General features: G+C 35.5%; 1 pseudogene; it reads right to left on the bottom strand.

The window, feature by feature from the left end:
- Positions 1–24,544, bottom strand: part of LOC150019280 (ezrin pseudogene) — a 146,989-nt pseudogene extending 122,445 nt beyond the window's left edge.
- Between the last annotated feature and the right edge of the window lie 678 nt (positions 24,545–25,222).

The following is a 25,222-nucleotide window of genomic DNA, read 5'->3' as shown; positions in this document are numbered from 1 at the left end:
ATGGCTTTTAAGATTCTCTCTTTATCTTGAACTTTTGACATTTTAATTTTGATGTGGCTTGATGTGGTTTTTTTTGGGTCTAGCTTGTTTGGGACTCTCTGTGCTTCCTGGACTTGTATGTCTATTTCCTTTGCCAAATTTGGGGGGTTTTCCTTCATTATTTTCTCACATAAGTTTTCAATTTCTTGCTCTTTCTCTTCTCCTTCTGGCATCCCTATGGTTCGAATGTTGGCACGTTTAAAGTTGTCACAGAGGTTTCTAAGCCTCTCCTCATTTTCTTTCAATTCTTGTTTCCTCATTCTGTACCGTTTGACTGTTTTTTTTCTTCCTTATGTTCCAAATCATTGATTTGAACCCTGGCTTTCTTCCCCTCACCATTGGTTTTGTGTGGATTTTCCTTCATTTCATTTATCATAGCCTTCACTTCTTCCCCTATGCATTTGCCATACTTAAGCATATCTGTCAAGCCTGTGAGCATCTTTATCACCAGTGTTTTGAACTCTGAGTATATTAGGTTGGTTATTTCCTATTTGTTTAGTTATCCCACTGGAACCTTGATCTGTTTCCCCCTTTGGGTCATTCTTCTCTGTCTCCTTATCTTGATAGGCTCCTGTGTTTGTTTGCCTTTGTGTCTGATGTAGAGTTATCACACCTGTTGTAAGGAGTGGAACCTTAGGCATTCGTCATATGAGTAAATGTTTCATCATGTTATAGCACTGTGTGTGGAGGAGGGGTCTGAGAGGGAACAATGGTGCTTGCTCAGTACTCGCCCCTTTTCCAGGCACTTCTCCCACTTCTGTATCAAACTGGTACCTCTCTAGCTGTTGCCCTAACCACAGTTCCCAGAGTGGGTGGGTTTGCAGACATTCTATGACTGTGGATACCCTTTAAACAACCAGTCTCTACTGAGAGACTGGCAATATCTGTCTCCACATCATCTCCCACTAGTTTCCACAGTCAGAAGCAATGAGGCTTTATTTTCCCTGGTGCTGGTACTGTGAGTTGTGCAGTCTGGTCTGGTGCTGGGAATGCTCCCCAGATGTCCCTCCTGACTTTTAAAAATGTGTGATTGTGCTTTCTGCCTACTTGCTACTGCCACTACACCTCCACCACCACATCGCGTCCTCTCCACCCCAGCTCCACCCCTTCTACCTGTCTGAATGGGTATTTCTTTTTTTGCTGGACTTTATTCCATGCATCTCAGTCTTCTGGGACTTCTGGTTGTCTCTACTGTTGAGGTAGTTATATTCCTTCTAAGTTGTGGAGGGTGATGCAGCATGTCTGGCCAGAAGTCTACTTTACTTTTTTTTTTTTTAATTTTACTGTTTTTCTTTTACAGTTGTCCCAATTTTTCTTCCATTGCTCACCACTGCCCCACCCCCTTTGCTCCCATAGTCAATCCCCACCCTGTTGTCCATGTCCATGGGTCATTTATGAGAGTTTCTTGATAAGACCCTTCCCCTCTTTACCCCTTCTCCCCCTCCACCCTCTCCTCTGGTCACTGTCAGTCTGTGCCTTTCATTGACATATCTCCCAGGGCAAGGGAAATAAAGAAAAGAATAAACAAATGGGACTATATCAAACTAAAAAGCTTCTGATTGGCTAAAGATAACACCAGCAAATAAAAAGGGAACCAACCATATGGGAAAACATATTTGTCAACGATACCTTGGACAAGGGTTTGATCTTGATGTATAGAGACCTTATATGACTCATACCAGAAAGACAAACTATCCAATTTAAAAAATGGACAAAGGGCCTGAACAGACATATCTCCAAGGAGGACGTACAGAGGGCTATAGGCATATGAAAGATACTCAACATCACTAGACATCAGAGAGATGCAAATTAAAACCACAATGAGATATATTTCCAGTTTTCATTAGCAGGATGCCAAACTCCATTAGAAATGTATCACTGCCTTAATTATCACAATCTTGGCATCACAGCTATTGATAGTAGAACATAACATCCAAGTTTGAATACATAGAAGTAACACAAAAGGTAGTAGACAATTTTTGTTAAAAAAGACTCAAACCAAGATCAAAATATGTATTCAAAATATTTCTTCAGTGTTGGTTCACATAGCGGATTGATTAGGCCAATTATTTTCATATAATTTTTGGTATTAAATAAAATTTCTTGTTTTAATATGACCATTTAAAAATAATCTGCAGTTAACATGGCTGTTCAAAGAATATCGCTTACTATTTATTTTGATTTTAAAGAACAAACACATTTTTTTTGCAACTTCACATTCTCTGTGTTCAGGATATGACACCTCTCCCTAGTAAACAATGATACCCACTCTTTTTTTAAAAGTATATTTTATTGATTATGTTGTTACAATAGTTCCAATTTTTTTTCCCTTTGCTAACCTCTACCCAGTGCCCGCTTCCCTCCAGCAATCCCACCCCTCTTAGTTCATGTCCATGGGTTGTACATATAAGTTCTTTGGATTCACTCTTTCCTGTATTATTCTTAACTTTCCTCTGTCTATTTTGTACCAACTGATTATGTTTCTTAATCCCTGCACCGTATCTCCATTTCTCCTCCTTCCCCCTCCTAGCTGATAACCCTCCAAATGATCCCCATACCTATGATTCTTCTATTCTGGTTTGCTTAGTTGGATTTTGTTTTTATTTTTTAGATTCAGTTGTTGATAGTTGTGAGTTTGTTGTCATCTTAGTGTTCATAGTTTTGATCTTTTTCTTAAGTAACTCCCTTTGATTTTCATATAATAATGGTTTGGTGATGATGAACTCCTTTAACTTTACCTTGTCTGGGAAGCATTTCATCTGCCCTTGTATTCCAAATGAGAGCCTTGCTGGATAGAGTAGTAATTCTGGTTGCAGGTTCCCTTTCATCACATTGAATACTACTTGCCAGTCCCTTCCTGCCTGCAAAGTGTCCTCTGAGAAATCAGCTGATAGTCCTATAGGCACCCTCCTGTAGGCAACTTTCTGCCTCTCTCTTGCTGCCCCCAAGACTCTCTCTTTATCTTTCACCTTTGGCATCTCAATCATGATGCGTCCTGGTGTGGTCCCCTCTGGATTCAGCTCACCTGGAACCCTCCGTGCTTCCCGGACCTGTATGTCCATCTCCTTTGCAAAATTCGTAAAGTTTTTCTCATTTTTTTCAATTCTTGTTTCCTCATTCTTCACTGGTTGATGTTTTTTTCTTCCTTATGTTCTAAATCATTTATTTGAACCCCAGCTTCCTTCCCTTCACCATTGGTTTTGTGTAGATTTTCCTTCATGTCACTTAGCATAGCCTTCACTTCTTCTCTTATGTGTTTGCCATACTCAAGCATATCTGTCTAGCCTGTGAGCATCTTTATCACCAGTGTTTTGAATTCTTCATCTGTTAGGTTCTCTGTCTCCTCATCTGTTAGGTTGGCTATCTCCTCATTGCTTACTTCTCCCACTGGAACCTTGATTCATTCCCCCTTTGGGCCATACTTCTCTGTCTCCTCATTCTGACAGGCTCCTGTGTTTGTTTGCCTGCATGTCCCAGATAGAGCTGTTGCTCCTGTTACATTATAAGGGGCAGAGCCTTAGGTATTCAGCAGTGCAGGGCGACCTGTTTCACCACATTGTAGCGCTGTATGTGGGGGAGGCGTCTGAGAGGAAACAATGCCACCTGCCCAGCACTCATCCCTTTTCCAGGCACTTCTCCCACTTCTGTATGGGACAGGTCCCTCTCTAGCTGTTGCCCTGACCATTTTTCCCAGAGTGGGTAGGTCTGTGGACATTCTAGGACCATGGGGGCCCTTTAAGCAAGCACTTTCCTGAGAGACTGGCAGTGTCTGCCTCCACCCCAATCCCCACTAGTCTGCAGAGTCTGAAGCAATGAGGCTTTATTTTCCCTGGTGCTGGGACCGTGAGCTGCGAGGTCTGGTGAGGAGCTGGGAATGCTCCCCAGGTTTCCCTCCTGACTTTTTAAAATGTGTGACTGCACTTTCTGCCAGCCTGACGCTGCCACCGCTGCTGCCATCAACACATCATGTTCTCTCTGCCCAGGCTCCTTCCCTCCTACCTGTGTGGATGAGTATTTCTTTTTTGTATCTTTGTTTGCTGTACTTCCATGCAGTTTGATTTTCTGGAACTTCTGGTTGTTTCTGGTTCTGAGGTAGTTGTATTCCTTCTTAGTTGTGGAGGGAGATGCAGCATGTCTGTCTATGCCTCCGTCTTGGCTGGAAGTCCAGGACACCCACTCTTTATCATACAGTCAGTCATTTCAATATTCAGGCCCTCGTATTTCCACTGGATGTTCCAACAGTTATAGGATGAAAGGAGAATCTATTGGTATAAAAAAATTAAAACCAAAAACTAATATTAAAATTAACTCAGACATATATTTTGAAATATAATATTGATTATGTTTATGAAAAAGCTGCATAAGAATGGAAAAGGACTCTCCATTAAAAAACGAAATAAAATAATATTTTATTACTGCTCTCTCATGGAGAAACCCACTACAACCAATGCCTGAATAATCTATGGTTCCTAATCTTTTATTCTTTTATTCATGTACTTTTATTCATATATGCACATTTGGTTCACATATACACACCTACAAAACTTTTACAAAACTTTTTCTTCTCAGTCACTTTTGATGAAGAATGAAATAAAAATAATATTTTAAAATGTAGAAACTAGAGCTCTGGCTGGTGTAGCTCAGTGGATTGAGTGCCAGCCTGGGAATGAAAGGATCACTGGTTCAATTCCCAGTCAGGGCACATGTCTTGGTTGCAGATCAGTTGGGGGCATGCGGGAGGCAACTACACATAGTTGTTTCTCTCCTTCTCTTTCTCCCCCCTTCCCTTCTCTCTAAAAAATAAATAAATAAAATATTTAAATATGTATGTACTGGAAATGCTCTAATACCAACTCATTATAATACTCAGACCTATATTTATCTAAAATGGAATTTAATTAAACAAAAGATAAATACTTCATCAAAAATATGTTAGTTTAATTCAGTGATGAATAAATAATTATTAAGTGTGTATTCTGTCTTGGAATTATTTGATACTTAAACACCAATGATATGCCACTTGAATTCAAGACTGAGATTAATTTATGATTTTAGAAGACACTCACATTTGAGTATGACTGGATATTAGTGGAGAATAACATTTCAACATAACAGAAGTACTAAAGAATGTGTCCAATTTCCCTTCTTCTAATCATTTGAACCTGGCTATTTATAGATTAGAGAAAGCTTGACAAAAGTTCACCAGCATCAAGAAATTGAAATTCTCTTGCAATTCACACATGCTGCCCAGAATTTTTGGAGCTTCCTAGAAATTGTGGTAATTCCAGATAGCATAAATTTTATTCACTGCAAATTCTGCTAACAACTCTTGTCACCAAAAGAAGGAAATGGATTTGATCTATTTATTCACTAAAATTGTACTACCTGGAAAGAATTTCTGAGGTATTTATAATTCCTCATAGAAATTCTAGTAGTTCTGGAAAATATATGAATCACAGGGGAAAAAATAAACCATTTTCTGTTTGATTCTGAATTTACAAAAGTTAATCTTAATTAAAGCAGATCAAAGATCTAATTGTGGCCTTTCACAGACATGTATTAATATAATTTTAGAGGTTAAAACAAAAAAGAGCAGAACTAGAATTTATTGGGTTGATGAAATGCCCCTTTCTGTAGACACTTTATAGAGCCTTTTCTTCTAGTTGGTGCCAAACAGCCTTTATATGCATTCCTTCTATGACTATAGAATGTGCTATATATATAAAGGAACTGTTTTTCATAACATTCAAGAATCACTCATAAATGAAATATAAAAAAAAAAACAAACCTCGAGGAACTTTAGACATGACAGGAGCCATAGAAAATATCTAGTTCAGTATCTCCAATTTTATAGATGATGAAATTGAACTCAGTTCTCATTAAAGAGATTTATTCTATTGACCTCTTTTTTTTTTCTTTTTACCTGTTTCCCCAGTCTAATCACATTGTATGTAGAAATGATTATGTGCACTGTTAATGGTTTAAAAAAGGTCTTCACATAATCCCAATTCTCACCAGTTGTGCTTTCAATTTCAGCACTAGTGCTCATCATTCTACTTTAAAAAATAATTGGCATTGGTTTCTTAGTGTGCAACATTTCTCACGACAATGATAAAAATTTTAAAATAAGTTTTCTCTCTTTAATTTATTCATAATCCATATATAGATGTCACCCAATAGTTATCATATTCTAGATTAGATAGAAATATCAACTTTGTCTATATGCAAGTAAAATACCCCTATTTTCTATTTAAGTTAAGCTGCTTTTCTCTAGGTTTGGGCACAATTTCAAAAAGTGCTGTGAATAATTATTTTGATCACACACTCCAATTGGTACAATGCTGCAATCTATCCCTCAAGATAAGAATCACCAATATTAGTAGAGAAAGAAATGTAATTATCATGATCACAGTTGGCCCACCATACCAGTCCACCACAATGGAAGGGAGAAAAGTCATTATAACAGAGACTACACGGGGTTATTCCATTTTCTTCCTATGATGTTAAAGTTTTATTCTTTCTCTTTTTTACATTTCAATATATCTTGAAAGATGAGACCCAAATTTAAAGATTCCCAAGATGTTTCCTGCTTGAAAATTTTCATCCCCCTGTAAGGTCAAATAGGAATTAAGTTAGGAATTATGGAAAAGGAGTTGTGAAGCAGGCAATTTATATCTGTCTTCAGTGTAGATTGTAAATAAAAGGAGCATAAGGAAACTTCAAGACATACATTAGGTCTCTCTCTTATTTAGCTGGCAATAAGATAATTTATAATTGAAAAAACATACCCAAGTTCATTGATAATTTTCCTGATGTATGCCTTCTGCAATATGTATACTTGTAATGCTACGACTATGATATCAGGTAGATGGTATAATTGATGGTATATGGAAACTAGATATCATGTCTTTCTCTTCCAGAAATATGACTACAACCTTGAATTATGAGGGCAAATTTTGATCTTCACCTTTTATCATAATTTTAGCACTACATATGGAAATTTTTTATCTGGAAGCATACCAGTAGGTAGAGAAAAATGTTAAATTTGGCAAGATTATAATTAGGAAAAATGGTTCGGGAGGGTTGGCTTTATGTAAATATCTAGGCATTAAAAGTCCTATCTGGTAATGAGATCATAGGCTTATGCCCTCTGGTTCAATTTTGCTAATTTGTTTGTATTGTTCATTAGTCTCCTGTATTAGGTGATAGCATATGGTATTTTTCTTTCATTGCCTGGCTTATTTCACTAAGCATAATTCTCTCTAGTTCCATCCATGTTGTTGCAAATGGTAGAAGTTCCTTCTTTCTTTCTGTTACATAGTACTCCATTGTGTAAATGTACCAGTTTTTTGATTCACTCATCTACAGATGGGCACTTAGGCTGTTTCCAGCACTTGGCTATTGTAAATAGTGCTGCTATGAACATAGGGGTGCATAGGTTCTTTTGAATTGGTGTTTCAGGATTTTTCATATATAATCCTAGCAATGGAATTGCTGGTTCAAAAGGCAGTTCCATTTTTAGTTTTTTGAGAAAATTCCAAACTGTTTTCCATAGTGGCTGCACCAGTCTGCATTCCCACCAACAGTGCACTAGGGTTCCATTTCCTCCACATCCTCACCAGCACTTGTTTGTTGATTCATTGATGATGGTGATTCTGACTGGTGTGAGGTGAAATCTCATTGTAGTTTTTATTTGCATCTCTCTGATAGCTAGTGATTTTGAACATTCTTTCATATGTCTTTGGTCCCTGTGTATGTCCTCTTTAGAGAAGTGTTTGTTCAGGTCCTTTGCCCATTTTTTATTGGGTTGTCTGTCTTCTTGATGTTGAGTCATAGTGTGATTGTCTAATACAACAAGGATGCCAGCCTGTTAAATCAAGCATGCCATTGTCCATCGAGAGCCAACTGACCTGGAGTCTGCAAGGTCCTTCCCCATGTGGGAAGGCTACCCTCCCCACTACACTCCCACTCTTATTAGGGATTTCTGGACCCAAGGGTAGGTAGGACGATGACCATGTCCAGCTTGAAGCAGCTAGAGGAGCACAAGACCTTCTTTTAAGGGGTCTTAAGACTGAGAGGGGGGAATTGTTAATTTTTTATTGTTATAAAAATTAATTCATTAATTTAAAAATATATGGGAAAGGGTTAAGCCAAGGAACTTATATGCACAACCCATGGACATGAACTAAGCGGTGTGGGATTACTGGGGGAAGGGGGTTACTGGACAAAGGGGAGTCAAGGGGAAAAAACTGGAACTATTGTAACAACATAATCAATAAAATATACTTAAAAATAAATAAATTAATTAATTACTTAAATTTAAAACGTCCTATCTTAATGGATATGATAAATTCATTTGGACCTGGACCAAAAAGAATATCTATACAAGTCCCATGGAGTGAGTAGGAATTAAATTAATGGTGGTACTTTCAGTGCAGATATATGGAATTTAGGGTAAGTCTTTCTGGAGCAGAAGAATCCTCAGCAGGAGCTGAGGTGTTTCTCTGTTCATTCTCTGTCAGTATCTTGAATGGTCCTGTATAGAATATTTTCTAAATTTGTTTTACTAATAAAGTAATCTATAGTGATGAAATAAAGAAGAAATATCAATGTATTTGTGTACTTTAAGTATTATGACTTGTTCTGCTCTGTAAGACTTGACCACAGGGAAACATTTAAATGAAATTTCTTTAACTGAGTAACATAATCCATTTAAGTCAAGAATTAAAAACAAACAAACAAACAAAAAAACCACCTTGATATTTACTGTGTGGTGTTTTGGAATAAATAAACCATTGGAAAAATAAAGTCCCATTTCTGATTTTTTTTTTTTTAAGCAGAGAATTAAGTGTTGAGACATAAACCACTATTTCTGGTGAAGTAATGAGGAATTGATAATAAAGGAATTGGAAAACACAATGCACCATTTAAATTATCAACATCATCAACATCCTCACCATTGTTATCTAATCATTGATCATTATCTTCAATCTTGCTTGAACAATAATAAGACTTTGGTCTCTTTTTCATCTCCTTTACTATTTCTATCTCATCTCACTGACATCTTAAAACTGGTGATTTCTGGTGCTGTCTTAACTATCTATTCTTCTCATAAAGTTCACTTCCTTGGTGTCTTATAAAGTCCTGTGGCCTTAAATATTACTATATGCAGACAACTCCTTAATATGCATCTCTGCATCTCTTCCAGGACTTGACATCTCCACATAGATGTTGCAAAATATCACAAAATGCTATTAATATAGATAAATCATTTTCTCTTTAAAGTTAGTAGTTGGTATTTGCTTAACATTTTTCTTCCTTTTTTTTTTGACTTAAATGCTTTCTTTCCATTCAATATTTCTACATGCATAAAGACTGATTCAAATTTTACTTTGAGTGTCTTATAAATAAACAGCAGCCAGATTTTTCTTTTAACTAGATTATGCATATCTGTTGCAATAATTGGTATATTTGAATTTATATTTTACAGTTTTAACTTGTATGTTCTATTGAAGTATATTTCTAAGCCCTGTCATCATTGCAAAGTTCTACATTTGATTGTCAGAGTCGTTTTCTTTAATCTTTGGATTTTTCTACTACCTATTCTATTTATAATTTTTGCTATTATTTTAGTGACATTAGCATTAATTCTTAGGTCATCAAGGCATACACTTAGTCAATATATTTACTACTCTCCCTTAATGCAAGAATCTGAGAATGATTTTGTGTCAAGCACACCACTTGACACACACATATATATAGATATATATGTCTCTATACACACACACATATATATACATATATACTGGTTTTATCGTGTGTATTATTTCTTTCTTTATGAAACTCACAGAGGATTTAATTTTTGTTGTTTTTACAGATTTATTTAGATGTATGACCTTATTTATAGCTATTTTGTTTTTTAAATTATTTATTTATTTATTTGTTTGTTTATTTATTTTTAGAGAGAGGGGAAAGGAGAGAGGGAGAGAAACATCACTGTATGGTTTCCTCTCACTCGCGCTCCCAACTGGGGATCTGACGTGCAACCTAGTCATGTGCCCTGACTGGGAATCGTACCAGCGACACTTGGCTCAATCCACTGAGCCACAGCAGCCAGAGCTTAGATATTTTGTTCTTTATTTGTTGCACATCTTGGAATTTTTCTTTGGTATCATTTTCTTCTGCATACGCTATCTACTTAAGAATGTGCTTTAGTAACAATTCATTTCTAACAAAATCTTTGTTTATTGCTATTGTTGGAAATTTTTTTCTTCTACCCATATTTACAAAGGATATTCGTCAAGAAAGCAACAACTCAGGATGAAGTAAAATATCATTCCATTACTCTCTAACTTCCTTTTTTTTTTAAGTCAGTGTCAGTATAATTTGTATTCCATTGAGAGTAATTTAATTTTTCTGATACTATTATAATTAACTACGGTTACATGATTTTTTGTATCTATTTTAATTATATTCACTGGCATTCAGGAATGTTGGTCTTTAAAACTGCCAGAAATTTTAGTGTGTGTGTTTTTAATATTACAATCACTAAGGAAAATATTCGAAGCTATGGATGGCCTGTCCCAAACCAAAACTAAAATTTTCACTTAGCAAAATGCAAGTGGCTAAATGCAGATTGATTTTACAAAAGAGAAAAAAAAATCGATCACATAATTTTTCCATGTGATTGCCATAATGCAACACTCAAAATATCTTTAAAAGCTCAAATGCTTAGTCTGTATAAAATTTAGTTTCTTGAATATATATATATATGTACATTTTTAAACATGTATATATATTTTTTTAAAAAGTAAAATCTCTAAGTCCCTCTGGCCCAATTATTTTTATTTTGATCACAAACAATAAACTGTTATCATTTTCACTGCTATACAAAACAATTTAAAAGTTGCCTTTCCTTATATATAAAAAATTCTCTGATTTTAATGATTCATTTCAGAGCCTTCCTTATCAATTATTATGAGGGATGGTTCTTATAATGTAGTTTTACAGCAATAAAACCAAAGAAAATATGCAGTGACCATTTCCTATTCAATCATAGTTGAAAGAATTACTGTCCACAAAGAGGTGACAGATATATTTAAATGAGCAATCTTCAATGGGTATTATAAGGCCTCCTCCTTTAAAACATGGTGCCAAAGTTAGGACTAATCCCGCCTGAGTGTCTTTTATTACCTAAACTTAAAGCCAGATTGTTAAAAGGGGCAAAAATAAATTTTATCTTAACTATTGATAAAATTAATATTAATTTTACTTTATAGAATAGACTTTATAGAATAGTTTTCTTCTATCTTCAAATAATTTGATATATGTTGTTAGTGTTTCACATATTACCTATCATTCCTTTGCTATTTTCATCTCATAAACTGAAAAGCTATTTTCCCTATGACTATGATCTAGAGCTACTATCTACTGAGAAGTTTAAACCTTTGACATAAATATCTTGTTTCGTTCAATGTTTATTATTAAATAATAACACTTGCAGAATCCTATGCCTGTAACAAGGAAAGAAAAAAATGAGTTACATCGTTTTTATCAATCAGGAAGGAATGCTTTATAGTCTGGATAGAGTTTTATTTTGCTAACCTTTACACTTAATTAAATAAATATTTATATATCCTCAATATTCATTTTCATTATATTTAAACACTCTATTAGCACTTCAGGGAAGGCGATATAAACTAATTGTCAGCAACACTTGAAATATTTAAATTCCAAAAACTGTCACAATGAAAGAACCAGATTCAAAGCAATTGCATACTACATTCCACTCCCCAATTATGTGTGCTACTTTTAAAAATAGTGGACACTTCTGTCAATTATAATTTTATCTTGGCAGAAACACAAAATGGCATGAAGGCTAAGCAGATGGTTGTCACAAACAGAGGAACACAAATAAAATTTTTCAGTCGGGTAGCAAAAGAAGGTATTAGTCACCAACTCATTTTATTGTTCATGGGAATTATTTGCTGAATCCTCCATGTAAGATGTGGAAAATAATCCTATTTGTGAAACTCAACAATTTATAAAACATTAAACAGAATTGCCAGTACGACTGATTGTAAGAATCTATTTATTAATTGTCAATGTAGTGAAATAATTTTTTTATTAATAAATAAAAAGAAAAATATATAACAAAAGAATAAATTAATAAATGAACAGTTTATGCTCAACTTTGATATTGTTTAGGAAATCTTTGCCTTGAACTAAATTGTGCTCCACTTAAATAAATTGTCGGAGGAAAATGTGCACCTTTGTGGTGTGGGGGTTGAGTGAGTGGCATTAGAGTGTTCCCTTCCCTTTTTTTCTTAGGATAATTTATTCCTAATGTAAATTGACTGATTCTTGAATTCAAACTTTTTATCAAGAAGAAGAAATGTGGGAGAACATCCTTCACTTTTCAACTCTGTAAAACAAGTAAGAGAAGTTAAAAGCTGGTTTTATATTTTATGAGTCCTAAATAATTTCACATGTCTTAGTACAGTGAAATTGCATTGCTTTCTGATATTGCAAACTTCCCCAAAGAACTTCTGGAACATACTCAGTTTTGATATCACCTTTGTTAGTTTCATTAAGCATGGTTTTGGGGTTTAATATATAACGATAAAAACCTCCAGTATGAGACTCAGCCACAGAATCTAAAGCCACTTCAAACAGAAAGAGATCATTAGGTTCACCTGATGTTAATAAGGACTTCCAGACTCCTTTATGCTCCTTCAAATAAATCTAAATGAGAAAAAGCTAAGAAATATTATACTTTGATCTTATTTATTGTAAGGAGAGTTGTGGTTTGAAATAGTAATTCTTAAAGGAGATAGAGGACTATGAATTAAATTCACCTGAAAAGGAATAAACAACACATGTTTATAAATATGGAGCTGAGTCTTTTAGTTAAATCTTTTTTGGGATACAGTACCAAATATAATATTTATCTTTTTGATATTTCATTTAATTCATTTTCACAAAGTACGGGTAATACTTAACACTGAATGCTCCCCATCAAAATATGGAAAGCCATATATATAATACATAATGAATAAAATTATGAATATGTATGCATATATGTAGCTTTCCATATTTTATTCATATATATGAGGGAGAGAGTTCCCCTAGTTAGATTTATTTAGGAATATATTTTATTGGTTCAAACATAAGGCAATGCTTACTTCCACTTTTGAGTAGTTTAGAGTACACAAATATTCAATATCTTCATCATGAATAATTTAAAAGTTAGGTGTACTGTAGAAAAGGTTGGATTTTAAAAAATCACCTGTTTATAGCATCAGAGAGCTCTCGGGCAACCAGGCTGAGAAAGGCCCATATGGCCAGGAAGGGTTCAGAGCAAAAGACTGAAAGTTCAATCTTTCTCAGGCAGAGCTTCTGATATGGGAAAAAGAAACCATAAGCACTTCTGGCAGAATTACAGAGACAGCAATATATAACTGGCGACATTCAGAGCACAAGCCACATGGCCAGTCTTCCTCTTAGGATAAAAGCTTTTTCATACTTAAGAGATTATAGGACTCAGATGACATTCTAGTGGTCCTCTTACACTCACCAAAAAGCTACACTCTCTCTCAGATGGATTCTCTGAGAATTTAATAACAAGGTGTTGGCAAGTTGGCATCTGTTTCTCCATTAGTTTGCTGGGACTGCCATACAAAGTACCTCAAACTGTGTGTCTCATTCAACAGTTCTAGAAGTTAGAAGACCAAGATCATGGAGTTGACAGGGATAGTTTCTGAGGGAGAAACTATTCCATTCTTCTCTCCTAGCTTCTTAAGATTTGCTGGCAATCTTTTGTATTTGTTGGTTTAAACATTTGTTAGGTAGGATAGGTAGTAAACTAAGGCAGGGAGGAGGAGAGAGACATGTCTCACCCACTACTCAGCAGTCCTGAGCCGGGTCTGACAAGACTGCCAGGTGTTCCGAACACCACAAGCAGGGATAGCACAGGAGGAGGGGAGTCCTTGAGACTCTGTGCTGGGGAACAGAGCTTCTGTAGCAATTTCACTATGACAAAGAGCCATAACTAACTGAGAAAGAAAGCCTTTGTAGCTGTACATTATTCCCAAGGTCTAGAAGGGGAAGAAGGACAGATACCCAGAAGTTGATTGAAGTATTTAACCCCTGAACCCACTTGTAGACTTGGCTCAAATGTATAAACTAAACTTACTAAGAACTTTATTTTCTCTATACATGAAGTGTTAAGACTAGCCAGGTGTCTGCCTGTAGTTTCTTGCTCATAAGTTTCATAAATAAACTTCCTATCTGGTTTCCACTATATGTGTTGTCTCTCACTTGACTATGTCTCTTGAGAGCAAGGCAAGAACTGAGGAACAAGCTCAGGGTGAGGAGGTTTGTAGATACATCATCTTGATCCTTGCTTTCATGTTCACATGGCAATGGCATTCTCCCTGTGTTCATATTATCTTCATGTTCAGATTTCCGCTTTTTATAAGGATACCAGTTATAATGGATTACCATTCACCCAAATGTTCTCATTTTAACTTGACTACCTCTGTAAACACCTCATTTCCAAGGAAGTTCTCACACTGAGGTACAGGTAAGTAGAGCCATAACATATCTTTTGGGGGGCACACAATTCAACACATAACTAGGACTCTATTTTGCGGGAGTGTCCTAAGTCCTTCTGACTTCTCACCATTTCTTCCTGCACAGTATCTTGCTGATGTAGGTGACTGGCACTACCCATTTCTATTTCGGTTGGTTATCATATTTTACCATTTAATGTTGTTGCAGAGATTATCTGTGGGTTTTATTATTGCCTATGTGCTTTATATGTTATTGTAGTAAATATCTTGAAATTTAATGACTATAATAATCATTCTGTGGTTAGCCTCTTACATTATTTTGTAAGCATACTCAGTGCTCTGTGAAATTTTTTAGTTATAAAAATCATATTCTTTAGTTCCAGAAAAATTTAGTTGTTTTATTCTTTAGTTTAGTTTTTTTTTTCCCCTCCATTCTTGCTATTAGTTCCTTTGGGAAATCTTTTATAATCATTAGTGTGGAGGTACTTAGATTATCTTCCCTGTCTGTAACCTTTTTCCTATATTTTCTTTATCTTCATTTCTCCACTTTTCCTGCAGTTAGAGTTGATATTTTCTATCTCTTAAGTCAATATGCCCTCTTCAGTTTGTAAAGATCAACATTTATTCCATCTTTCTAGTTACTACATTTTTATAGTTGCCAGATGATCATTTTTAAAACTTACCTACTTCTTAATGCAAAACTTCTAGTAGATGTTATTTCCACCTATAATTTGATCATTTCAGTTGCACTTAATTTAACATCTTTTTCAGATATTGTATTATATTTTCTTGTTTCCTGTTTGGGGAACTTGGGTTTCCATTTCATGGCACATGATTTTTTAGTGAATTTTGTACATTTTGAGATGCAAACTTGAGTGAGGAGTTTTTTATTCTCTGTTCAATAGATTTTATCAGTTACTTCATTGCAAGGTCTTCAGAGTTTGTGTCTCCAAATTGCCTTGTATGATATTAATAGCTACAGGTCAGAGGCTGGCTCTGATTCCACACTTTAATGTGTGCCTTTGATTCTTTTGGATATAAGCAACCATAAATTTTCTGCTGATTCCTAGGAGAATGGGCGAGACATTTTCTCTCCTGTTTATGATTCAAAGACATAGCCCCACTCTCCACTGCAGACACGGAGCTCAGAATCATTTCTCTGACACTGACAGTACATTTTTGACCCCAGGACTCACTCACTGAAACATTAGTCCAGAGACCTGTCTTTTATGCCAGCCTTTTATAGAGCCTTGTAACCTCAGTACCAATAGAAAAGCTTGGCTTTCTTTTCAATATATGTCTATGAAAATTTTCATCTTGTTTTTACAAATAAACCCTTACTTTAATAGTTAAAAAAAGTTACCTCTCATAAGTTTGAAGTAGATTGTGCAGTTTCAAAATATATCAATGCCAGCATCTTGTCTCAAAAAAACAAACAAACAAAAAAGCCTATTTGGGCCAGTAACCATACCTAGAGATCTCTATTTTAAATATTGTCCCAATTAACTGAACCTCTATTATTGATCCTATATGTGACAGCCAATTGAACCAGTTTATCTTCTTATACATAATGCATATCACCAATTCTGGTCCTAGGTCTGATTACTTGTGAAAATTCAGAATGGCCATGGTATTCTTTCAGTTGCTCTAAAAATGAGGAGGTCCATTTCTTTTTCCCAGGGAGATAGCAAGTTTGTGAAGGCAGAGATAAAATACCTAACTTCCAACGTGGACACTGTGGAGATGAGCGCATTTCTTTTTTCTCTAGGTCACATGCCAGATGGATCACCACATGCCTCCTGCATATTCTCCCTATGATTAATGAGTTACTTGGCACAACCAAAACTGGCTTAGTCACAGTTTCAGGAATGAAACCCCTAAGAATCTGTTCTTATATTTGGGCACCTGAAAGGTCACAGCTCAGACATATAACTCCACAAGAATTTCACTAAAAATGTCATAAACTTGATAACATTACTAAGTTTATGAAAGCATTAATTTGTATTAAAACCCTGAATTACATCTTATAAAATAGTTTTATAATTTTAAATGGTACAGTATTGAAAAAAAGAAGCATGTTATTTATTAGCTACTAGCTATGTCATCATACAAATACATTATTTCATGTAATAATAATAATTTTAATTTTTGAAACCAAGTTTGATATAGAAAAATAAAGTTTAAAATCATTTCTCCTAAAATTGCAATGTGGTAAATCAGTGGTAGTATCTGCCAACGTAATCAGAAATGTTACGGTTAATTTTCATATGCCTGAAGCATTTATTTAACCACCTTCATACATTCCAGAGCATTATAAAAAAAGATCATGTAGATATCAGTGAATTACACAAGGTAAGAATAGATATATAACAAAATATTATTTTATTGCTGCAAAAGTAGACTCTGGGCTAATCTTACTCTAAATTATGGGAGTACAGAATTGTAGGAACCCATAAGCAATGAACATACTAATACTGAACCAAAGCCCACGACACATGTCAGAATCATTGGCTAGAAAAGGCACATGAGTTCTTTATTTTGTATTTTAGCCTTATAAAACTACTGTAGCTAATCACATGACCCTGAAAAAATATTCTGAAAATTCACATCAGTCTTTTTTTTTTTTCCTTTTTTTAAGTGAGGTTCAGAGTCCATGACTCTAGACCCATTTTTTTTTAACAAGGTTACTCTATTTTATTTTATTTTAATTTTTTTATTTTATTTGTCTGTTTTTAGAGAGAGGGGAAAGGAGAAAGAGAGGGAGAGAAACATCAATGTGCTATTGCCTCTCACGCGCCCCCAAATGGGGACCTGATGTGCAACCTAGTCATGTGCCCTGACTGGGAATCGAACCAGCGACATTTGGTTCGCAGGCTGACACTCAATCCACTGAGCCACAGCATCCAGGGCCTCACATCAGTCTTAAAGCAAATCACATTTCTCCCATTAATATAAAAGCAGTCATTGTGGCAAATCTGACATTTATTTTTACACCAATATTCCTCAACTATATGTACTTAGTAGAAAAATGGTTTTGTAGCATGTTGATAGGCATTACAGAAGTTTCCATTATCTTAGTAAATTTAGTAGAAAAAAAAGTCTAATTTAAGTGAATCCACTTAGAAAGGGTATTGCATTGCATAGTCAGTGATTTTAATATTTTATATTCTCCTGTATCTTACAAAATAAAATCTAAAATAATGGAATTCAGTTAAGAGCATTATCTATTTAACAAAATTTCAGTTAGTATTATAACGTGCTACTTAGAAATTAATGATGGCATTTTAATATTTAGCATCATTTTTCTACTTAATACTACCAAATAGTATGATAATCACATCTTGAACATCACATTTGCTTTTTATAAAAACCTAGAAGGAGATCATTTTTGCAAAAATATCTGAAAAGTAATGAAGTTTTCTTATATGCTTCTTGCTCTTTTGATACTCAGTCATTGCAACATTTTCATTTTGTTTGCAGTGATTGCACTGTTTTTTTTTTTAACCATACACTACAATTGGCCATAGATTGTGCCACTACTGTGTCTGTCTACCTCAAACTGCTGTGCTGAGAGTCTCAGACTCTATTTCCCAGTCTGGCTCGCTAAGGTCTTTCTCTAGGGGTCACCAATAGGAAAGAGTGGTAGTAAATCACTAGACAGGAAGAGGAGAGAAACTTCTGTCTTCTTTGTAAGTAGGAGAGTTGCTGGAGATCACCCTGTGTTAGCAGGAGGTTGCCTCGGGTAAGTTTGGAGTCCTGTAGCCTGAGTGGAGGCAGCACACTTGACAATTGTAGCCCCGGTAACCATTGCATTTTGGGTGGTGAATCCAAAACCAAATGTAACAAATTCTTCAAAGTGGGGCTCTGGTTGCAGGCTTGTGGGTTGCAGAACAGGAGTGTTGGCAGCTTGTCAATATACCTTTCTTTCAACTACTCCTCCAATGACCCTGCATTTTCCCTTTGCTCTTGTAGTCTTTTCAACAACTTTGGAACCATTTCTCTGGTTTAAATTCCACCTCTTTGAAATGAGCAGAGTGATTTCTGTTTTCTTGACTGTGCTACAGGACTGAAATGTCGACCAGGGTGAACAGGGATAAATTCTTCTGGTAAGTATGGCAGACTGTTGAAGTAGGCAGGGATTTTTAAGTGACTGGTTTATTAGAGAATAATTTAGTGTAAGGATTACTTTTGTTTTCCCAAAACAAAAGTTACTCTGGGAACTAATTTGATGAATTCTTAGATATCAGGAATGTCCCGTAATCTTAGTAAGGGTTAACATAGTCAAATCATTTTGGGAAAAGTGTGTGTTATGGACTGAATTGTGTCCCCCTACAATTCACGTGTTGAAAAGTAACCCCTAGTATCTCAGAACTTCACTGTATTTGGAGATAAGACCTTTCCAAAGGTAATTAAGGTTAAATGAGGTCATACGTATAGGCTCTAATCAAATATGCTTGGTGTCCTCATAAGAAAAAGGGATGAGGACATACTGAAGAGGCAGCAGGGGATGTGAGCCCACAAACAGGCCTTGGGAGGGCCCAATGAGAAGGAAGGCGTCCGCAGGCCAAAGAGAGAGGCCTCACTTAGCAAGCAAGCCTGCCAACACCTCTGCCACAGACTTTTAGGCTTCAGAAGTGTGAAAAAATTAATTTCTGTTGTTTAAGACACTCAGTTTGTGGTAGTTTGTTACAGCAATCCAAGCACATCAATACAGAGAGTGAAAAAAGGTAAACAGGTTTCTTTACTATGCCAATCTCTGCTGTGATTTTTTTCAATGAGGTTATGCCATATTTTCCAAATTGCTCACTTACCTCTTTCTCTTTATAGAGCATCTCACAAATGTGCTGTTGGAAGAACAAGCTATTAAAATCTACCCTACTATCTTTTCTGTTGTTTTTTTTTTCCTCATTTTTTTTCTCTATCGCCCATTTTTCAATTTCTTCAATAAGATATTTAGGAATATCAGTATTCAATCCATGTAGCACTGTCCTTTTATTTATTTTTTCATAATTGTTTTGAAAGTCTTAATATATCCTTCTTAGACAACTTCTCCATCCATTCCCCCACAAAGGTAAATTTTCATGTGTAATCCTGGCTTCTTTGCTCCCTTAGCTCCTCTTCATTAGATACAACAACAAAATCAGGAATTAATTGGATATCTCAAAAGAAACAAAATGACATATTTTACATAATTCCAATAGACTTGAATCTCAAAAAAAAATGTCACTGTTCTTCTAAGTCCAGGATATAACCTCAAAATTTCAGTATTTATTTATTATTTCACAGCCTCTTTAATGTGGGAATTTGGAAGCAGTTTAGCAAGTAATTGGATTTCAGATTTTCTCAGGAGGTTTTGGTCCAGATGTGGGTCACAACTGCAGTCACCTGGGGGCTTGTTGAGGGCTAGAGGATTTGCTTCCTAATTCAATCAACTGGTTATTAGTAGGATGCCTTAGTCCCTGATTAGCTCCAGAAACCTGTTTCTCACTATGTGGACTTCTTACTGCATGGCAACTCACTTTCCTAGAAATGCTGATTCAAGAAAGAGGGAAAAGCTACAATGTCTATAATGACCGACTCTCAGAAGTGACATGCCATCTCTTGCAGCATATTCTATTGGTAATAGAAACCAGCTCTGATACATTTGTTGGAGGAGACTGACTATAGGACTGTGGATGTTAGGAGGTCAGAATCATTGGGAGGCTGGCTATCATGGAGAAATGTAAAATATACTATCAATTTAAGTTTCGACACTTAATTACTAATGTCTTCCTTATACTTTTGAATTTAATGTGATTACTATCAATGTAACCTATTTCTCAGAATTTTTAACTCAGCAATTCCTGGTATTTTCAAGTTTTACTAGCTGTTCCAACAATTTTTTTATTAATCATAACATAACAAATATCAAGAAAGTTTTGCTTACACTTGTGGAAAAAGTGAAGTGAAAAATAGGTGTGAGGCAGGTTGGAATTTATTCTGCCTCATTCAGATTTCACACATTTATTTTATAGGAGACATTTCCTCATTTTTCAAAATAAAGTAGTTCACAATAGGCTGGAAAATAAACAATAAATGTATGTATCAGATAATATATATTAGACTATTTGTGATTATCTAACTAATGAAAAGCTGACCCCCCCCAACAAAAGAAAATATTTTCCTCATGAATATCCTTAGAATTTTTAATTGTCAGGTAACATCAGTATATCAACTTTATTATAAAATGCATACCATTTTTCTCAATGCTGATAAATCCTCATCATATGCATCACAGCTTCAGCCTAGAATCTGAGGCAGGCTTGATTTCTGACTTTGCCTCATCCTCTGCATCTAATTTATCAGCAAATTCTGTTGATTCAACCTCCACATTATATGAAAAATTTATTTACCTTAACAATCTAACTGCATACCCTCAGTTTTTCTTCCTTGGTAGATGTAAAAGCTTCCTGTCTCCTTTTTTACTGTTTTTCTTCAATTCAATTTAGTCTTCACTCAGGAACCAGAGTCATCATTTCATATGGAAACACAAAGGTGAAAATTGGCAATGGCTTCCCGTTGCACAGAGATTAATCGCCGAACTCCTTAGAGGACCCTTAAAGGCCCTGCATTTTATTTGCACTCTGGTCTCATCTCTCCTGAAATTCCAGGCTCACTATTCTTTTATTTCCTCAAAGCAACACTTAAGCTCTTCACACATGCAGTGTTCTCTTTTTAAAAAGCTTTTTGAAGCTTTTTTCTATTCTTCTCATACTTGAAGTTTCAACTTAAATACCATCTCCTCACAGAGGGTTTTCCTAACAGCTCTAGAAAGAGGTGAAATCTCTTTCTTGCAACATCTTTTTCAACTAGTAATCCCCTAAATTTGCTTTTCTCTATTATAGCAAACCACACCTCATTGCTTTCTTTTTTCATTTGTCCATTTTCCCATTGTCATCTAGAAAGTTTTCATTTTTCCTGAAGCAGAAATGCCAACCACATGGCCTTGCATATTTTTGAATAAATATATGAATAAATATATGGCCAAAGATTCATTACAAATTATTATCCAAATTAAATAATTAGAGCATCTTCTTTTCAGTAGCTCAATGCAGAGTCTGGCCATTTGATGTGTTAGCCCTCCCCATTGTCTCTTTGCCCTCTGCTATGAAAAGCTTTAGCAAGGAGATAGGTTTTCACATCTCAGAGAGATTCTTCCCAATTTCTACCATCACAGCAGACTCAGTTTTCAATATGTAGATTTTGATATCGTAAAATTATTTAAAATTATCAAGCTATTTTATTATAAAAGTCAAATATTTTATAAGTTGGGAAACCTAATGCTAACTGGATGGCTAGTCAAAAATAAAATATAAACTTAACTTGTATTTTTTTAAAAGCTAGCAGTGAAACGATTTCTCTCTATGGTCTGAAAGTCAGTCACCTTGAAAGCTTTTTACTTCTGTAATTTGACATTTGAGCTACTAAAAACTTTTGCAGATCACAGGAAATCTAACAAATGGAAACTAATAACAGGTTTTACCACAGTCCACAATTTATAATCCCTTTCAAAAATCTTTGGCTCATTAATGTTTCCCTGCAGGTCAAATATCATTCATGTTTCAACATCTCAGAAGTAGCAGACACAGAAGGATAAAGACTTGTGTGCTTCATTGGTGCTTTCAGCCATGTTGTTGGATGACCCTTCTCAGATAAATGCCACATTTCAACAAAGGGCCTATCTCACTGTTAACAGTTACAGAATGACGTAGGCCAACCAATTGAAGACAGAGAAATCCCAAGGCAGAAAATGCTTCACTCATTCAGCTACATAAGACAACTTTGTAAGTTTTGAACATCATAAACATCACAAAAAAATAATGAATTTAAATAGCAATACAAAACAATTTTCATTTTTTCTTGTTCTAAAAATCATAATGATAAAAATTTTACATTTCATATTTATTTGAAATTCTAGTCAGATATATGATTTTAATTATTTTTAAATAGTAACTTCAAGTAAATAAGCTTTATTCTTATCATCCCTCACAGGTAATTTTATTTCTAATGATGTCTAGTAGGTCCTTCTCTAAAAAATTTAATTTTTATTGAATGTGGGAGTATTATTATTACACATTACCTTAGTTTATTCTGTTGAAAGATAACTTGATAATCAATTCCTAATCTTTTTGTTATTAATTAATTAATTAATTTGGGGGGGAGCCCCCAATATGTAACAATTCCCCCTTCTCAGACTTATGACTCTTTATAATCTTATAAAGAACAATGGGCAAAGGTCTTGTGCTCCTCTAGCTGCTTCAAGCTGGACATGGTAGTCATCCTATCTACCCTGGGGTCCATAAATCCCTAATAAGAGTGGGGTGTGGAGGGGAGGGGGGCCTTCCCACATGGGGAAGGATCTTGCAGACTCCAGGTCAGTTGGCTGTCCCTAGGCAATGGCATGCTTGGTTTAACAGGCTGGCATCCTTGTTGTTTTCTTGGGGCAACAGATTTGGCAACAGGGTTAAAAGGCATCATTCAATCCATAACCACTAGAGGACAAAAGACAGGGGTTAATTTTTCAATGTCCCACATTAAGAAAAAAAAGGCTTCTCTAGAAGAAGGTGTGCAAGGCATGTCACAGCTGTCCAAAGCCCTTTTGCCCACTATACTTAGTTTGGGCTGAGGGGAATATTTTAGGTTTCCCCCCTCTCAGACCTCTGGGCTCCTTCTGTCCAAGCCATTAGGATAGAGAGGAGAAACTTGTTTTAAGGTGAAGCCCACAGACCACCCCATTCTTCACCAACCCAGCCACTTAGTTCAGCCAAACTGTTGAGTCTCAGGAGGCAGTGATGCAGACAGGATTAAGTGAGGCCTATATGTACAAACAATCACTCAGGTAATAAAATAATAGGCTTATGCCCTATGAAAACAGAACACACATGTTAATTAATGCAACATAATCCACACACCAGTCTCTAGATCTGTGAGACTGTCTTATTGGGAAGACATCCAATTGTAAGGCATTTGACATTCTTCTTGCCTATAAATTAAGCACCTTTGATGATGTCATAGACCTAGTTTATAACTTTCAAATAAAAAAAAGTTTACAATGGAATACTATGTAGCAGAAAGAAAGAAGGAACTCCTGCCATTTGCAACAACATGGATGGAACTAGAAAGAATTTTGCTTAGTGAAATAAGCCAGGCAAAGAAAGAAAAATACCATATGATATCACCTAATACAGAAAACTAAAGAACAACACAAACAAAAGAACTAAATAGAACAAAGAGCAGAATAGCAGTCAATAGGGGGGAAAGGGAGGGAGAGAAGGGGGATAAGTAAGGGAAGGATTTAGTCAAAGAACATATATAAATGACTCATGGACATGGACAACGGAGAGGGATATGATTGTGGGAGAGGGGGTGGGTTGGGTGGGGGAGAGAAATTGGGAGAAAAGGGGACAACTGTAATTGAAAAACCAAAAATAAAAATAATAATAATAAATAAATAAAGAAAAGAAAAAAAAGTTTAAATGAAAATAAACTTTTGGCTGTACTAATTTATAGTCTACCACTGAGCATTGTGATTTTCCTTGAATCACAATTTTTCTCCTTAGGATTACCTTTCTTGTCATGAAAGGGACTGAATTAAGTCCAGTTTTAATTTATCCTGTTCATTTGCATAAACACAACAAGAGCAGCAAAAAGCTTAACTGTATGTTTATTCTGTGCCTTGCACTCTGTTGAAGTCCTGTGCGAAATTCAGGCTGGTTTAATAGGTCCCTTTCTCTGCTTCCTGGAGATAAATCAGGCAAGGGATAAATCTGAGTACCTTGGACCTCATATTCTTTGCCCTTCTGGCCCCTGAAAAATCTGTAGTTTCCAATGGAAGTAATGCTGCCTCCTGTGTTTGCTTCATAGATATCTTGAATCAAACCCATAGACCCCATCTCCATTGTTTGTGAAAGGTCTCCAGTACAGGAAGAGCACAGTGGAGCTACCACAAAGGATCCATGATATTTCTGCTGCATACAACAGGCATCTTCTTAGCACAGTTTACCTTTAGATCTTTCCAGGAGAATGTGGCTGAGAGCTCTCACTATACTTTTTTAATACAAGGATAATTCAAACTGGAAAACAGAAAAATTATAGCTATAAAACATGTGGTATTATTTGGAGGGTTATTGCCTGGGAGAGGGAAGGAGCATAATAGGAGAAAAGATGCAAGGATTAAGAAGTACAAATTGGTAGGTACAAAACAGACAGGGGGACATTAAAAATAATATAGAAAATGGAGTAACCAAAGAACTTATATGCATGACCCAAGGACATGAACTAAGAGGGGGATTGCTAGATGGAATGGGGGTACCAGGTAGAGAGGGGTAAGGGGGCAAAATAAGACAACTGCAATACTATAATCAATAAAATATATTTAAAAATAAAAATAGTTTGAGAAGGAAAAAATAAAATGTTTCATATAAAAGAAAAAAAAATGTGGTATCAAATTGAGCCAGACTAAAAATTTGAATCGATCTGACTCTAATATTTGCTTTTTAATGAACATTCTCCTTGAAATCATGATTCACATAATATTAAGATCTTGTGAGAAACACTCACAATAAAACACT

The sequence above is a fragment of the Furipterus horrens genome, unplaced genomic scaffold, assembly GCF_987537825.1.
Source record: "Furipterus horrens unplaced genomic scaffold, mFurHor1.1.pri manual_scaffold_2, whole genome shotgun sequence".
In the NCBI taxonomy this organism is placed as follows: Eukaryota; Metazoa; Chordata; class Mammalia; order Chiroptera; family Furipteridae; genus Furipterus; species Furipterus horrens.
This window is presented reverse-complemented; position numbering and strand designations above follow the sequence as displayed.